Below are 4,327 nucleotides of genomic sequence, written 5' to 3' on the forward strand. Positions count from 1 at the left end.
CCAATGGGGCACATTTAGATTCAACCATGAAATTCTAGCAAAGGTAGTCAGTTACCATTCTTGTTGTGTTTATGCAAACATCAGGACAGTAAATAAATTAATCTTGATTTGGCTTTTTGATAGCCATGGAGGGATTTTAAGAAGAAAAATTCTATTTCAATAGAAGTTGTTAAAGCTAAAATGGTTTCTTTCCCTTCCACCGGACCATTTGTTAAGCTTACAGGGATAGTTCAGTTGATAGTAATGTGTGCCCAGTACGGGCCTCTAGCAATGGTGAAATAGAAATGCAGTCCATCTCATGATTGAGCCAGAAGTTCCAAGACAAAGGGGGTAATGAAAGGGCAAAGACTACGCCCTCCATCTTACCCTGGGTCCTCCATTTTTGGGCAGAGCCATGTGCTCGGCAAGGTTTCTTCCCGGAAGCCCAAGCCTCTGCTAGCCACACCCAGGATTTCTCTAAACCAACCAATGACAATCAAGGGAAGTGCATGCCATCGATATGACCACATCCTGTGTAACGAGACACCGACTTGCGCCTGGCCAATCAGCAGGGCCCACGGTCCCCTCTCCTCCCCTTACTCCACCCCCCTATAAAACTCCTCTTCACATCGGGCTAGCCCTCTCTCTGCCACCTGCTGCTGTGTCAGTAAGGAGGGTAGGGGAGCCAGACCCGAGTTTGAATAAAAGACTCTTTGCTTTTGTATCGGACTCGCTGGCTCCCTGGTGGGCTCTTGGGAATCTTGAAATCTGGGCATAACACCCATGTTTCACCATTTTCAGCAATGCTGGCATGTATGACCCTAGACATACATATCCTCCCACTTGAGTGATTGTCAGAAGAGAGTTTTCAGTTGAGGCAATGGATATGAGACTTACAGCCCATTCCTGGGTTGGCCAATCAAAGCCATGTTTGGCTTGGGGAAATGCCATGGAAATCAGCAGCCTCCTGTGTCAGCCAGAGGTGCCCAAGGGCTTCCTCTAGAGCTGCCGCAGCTACGTTTCTGGGAACCACTGACGCTCCAGGGACGACGTCTAAGGCGTCTACGATGTCTTCTCACGCCCAGGCCTTTTCTCCCACCTCTGCATCGTCAGCAGAGCCCACGCCCGGAGAGCCACCCGGCCTTGCCCAGTGCGCAGGGCCCTGCTCTCCAGGCCACAGCTCCCCCTGTTCCTTCTGTGCTTGGCACTGAGGGGTCCACTTTCTCCCCTGAGGGAACTAGTTTATTCTCCTTGGGAATGTTTTTAATTTGTTATATTAGACTCCACATTTATAGTGTCTGTAAACAGAGCTAAAAGCCCTCTAGGGTCCATTTCCTGCATGGAAGGATTGTCCTACTCCCCTCTCTCCCTGTTTCTACCTAGAAATCCCTCAAATACACCCTGTTAGTGTTCATTTCTTACAGACACATCTCAACTCATTAACCAGCTGAGTGCCCACATCATGCCAGGGGATCCTTAGAAGGATCCTGAAAGATAGGTGTTGTTATCATAGTTTATCCAGGAGGAAATTACAGTGAAAAGGCCTAAAGGTCACAGAGGTAAGGAGTCGTAAAGCTAGTGTTGAAACCAGGCCCCACGTCCAAGTCCAGGCTGCTTTCCCGTGTTAGCAAAAATATAATTAGCCAAAGGTGGGAAACCCAGGAGGCTGTTCTCTTCTGTGCTGGCTCAAAAAGTCTCAGCAAACCCCATGGGCTCTCAAGACCCCTCTGAAGTCCCTGCCCAGCCTTCCTACGCTGCCCCAGTGGCCGGCCCTCCCCTGAGGACCCCTCCTGCGAAACCTGAATACCTCCACGTCCCTCAGAGGTCTTGCTCCTCAAAGGCATCGTCTCTCCTTTGAGGTTCCCAGTCCCAGCCAGGAGTGATTGGCAAAGGGGCAGTGGTGGCTTTCAAGGGGATGGGCCCTGTGCTCGCCCAGCATTTCTCAGACACGTGTGCAGGCTGAGACTGTTAGCGCGAAGCTAAGACATCTGCCAGCCTCACTGAGCGTCAGCTGTGTGTCCGGCCTCACTGGGCGTCAGCTGTGTGTCCGGCCTATCACGAGACGCAGTGGCAGGGGCGGGTTCTGCCCCCTTTGTCTTTCATTATTCATCCCAAAGAGTTGGCCATCCTTTACTTTTTGTTGTTGTTGTTAATCCTCATCCGAAGATATTTTTTCCATTGATTTTTAGAGAGAGTGGAAGGAAGGGGGTGAAGGGGAGAGAGAGAGAGAGAGAGAGAGAAAGAGAGAGAATGCATATATCTCGACTGGGGCGAGGGATCAAATCTGCAGCCCAGGAGCGTGCCCTTGACCGAGAATCGAACTTGAGACCCTTCGGTGAGTGGGAGGACGCTCTAACCATTGAGCAACACCAACCAGGGCAGCCACCCCTTACTTTTGTTTTCTCATATATACATTATATATTTTTTCTGATTAAATGTTTACAGATATGAAAAATAAAAAAGCCCCAAATATCACCAAAATATGTGATAAGAAAGTCCTCATAATTTGTCCATTCATCCCACCCTCTCAGAAAATTATTAGTAACCATTTGGCATTTTAAAAACACACACACACGCCAAAACCGGTTTGGCTCAATGGATAGAGCATCGGCCTGCGGACTCAAGGGTCCCGGGTTCGACTGCGGTCAAGGGCATGTACCTTGGTTGTGGGCACATCCCCAGTAGGGAGTGTGCAGGAGGCAGCTGATCGATGTTTCTCTCTCATCCATGTTTCTAACTCTCCATCCCTCTCCCTTCCTCTCTGTAAAAAAAAAAAAACCAATAAAATATATTTTTTAAAAAACCAAAAACACACACATATTTAATGGACTTGATTTTTTTAGAGCAATTTTTAGATGCACAGCAAAATTGAGCAGAAGGTACAGAGGTTTCCCATATACTCTCTGCCCATCCCAGGCACAGGCTCCACTATCACCATCTCCTCAGGTGGGACATTTGCTACACTGCAAAGGGATGAGGCGATGGCTCTCAATGAACTTCACTTTGCCACACTCACGTAACCGTGCAGTCCCCTCCCGTATTGCATCTGGACCGGCTGGGACCTGCCAGTGGAGATGGTGCTGTGCCCATTCTCGGCCTTACCATTCAGAGGAATGGTGGCTTCCATTTCCTTTTTTCTTGGAACTCTCCTTGGAAATGGGCTGTCAAGCTGTGAGAAAGCCCACAGCCACGTGGAAAGGCCCCCCAGAGCGGAGAAGCCCTAACCTACGATGGGGAAGGAGAGAGAAACTCGGTCATTCTTGCACCACTGGCTTGAGCACAGCCTGCCATGTGACTGCCGCTGCGCGAGACACAGCAAGCAAGCCCATCAGAGTTGCCCAGTTGAGTCCAGTCAACCCGCAGAATGTACGGTAATAGCAGGGTGTTGTTGGGAGTCATTGAGTTTTGGGCTTGGAGATCACTAGGCTGTGAGGGGAGTGACGCAAAGAGACCCCGTGTCCTGGATATTCTCCCGGCAGCGAGAGAAACAGGAGAACGTGGCAGATACACAGCGGAGCAAGAAGCGAAGTTTCTGTAGCACAAAGGGCAGTTTCCCTCAACAGGCATTCAGCTAAAAAGACAGCCCTTCTGCTTGTTTTCCCTGGTCAGCTACATTTTTCAAGAGCCTCATGCTATGCAGCTTAAGTAAGTTCTTTAGGTCAAAATTCAATGTATTAAATAACAAAGACTGAAGACAGTGACCACATGGTGAAGATGTAGAGATAAAAATCGATGGATACATGAAATGGTCAATATTTTCTTTTGACCTCGACAACAGAGCCATAATAGGCTTTGCTATTTACTAGAAAGGTTATTTCAAATAAAAGCAACCACGTGAAGACAAGACTCTGAGCACACTAATCCTCTGAGCTTGTTAAAGATGGTGAGCTCCTGCAGCCTCTATGGATGGGAGACCTTGCTTTCTCCTCCACACTTTTCACAATGACCAAGAGAATTTTCTCTCCTGCCCCAGGGCCTTCCTACTGTTATTCTTGGATTAGCAATCACACCCATGGCTGGCTTGGGGAAATGCCATGGAAATCAGCAGCTGCTGCGTCATCCAGAGGAGCTAAGAGCTAGCTTTCCCCAGTGTGGCTCACTCCCTAAATTCCTGTACATCCCTGCTCAGATGTCTCCTTATCAGCGAGACCTCACCTGACCAGCTTGATTAAAGTCCCCTTTCCCACTTGATGTCCCTCTACAGGATTCCCACTGCGTCACCTGTCTCCCTCCACCGGAGCGTGGAGACTTGGTTATCGCTGCTCTATCCTCAGTGCTGACAACAGCCATTGGCACATACCTGGCATTCATAACTGTTTGTTGAATGGATGGGAGTGGAATGACTGAG

The sequence above is a fragment of the Myotis davidii genome, unplaced genomic scaffold (assembly GCF_000327345.1).
Source record: "Myotis davidii unplaced genomic scaffold, ASM32734v1 scaffold1226, whole genome shotgun sequence".
Lineage (NCBI taxonomy): Eukaryota > Metazoa > Chordata > Mammalia > Chiroptera > Vespertilionidae > Myotis > Myotis davidii.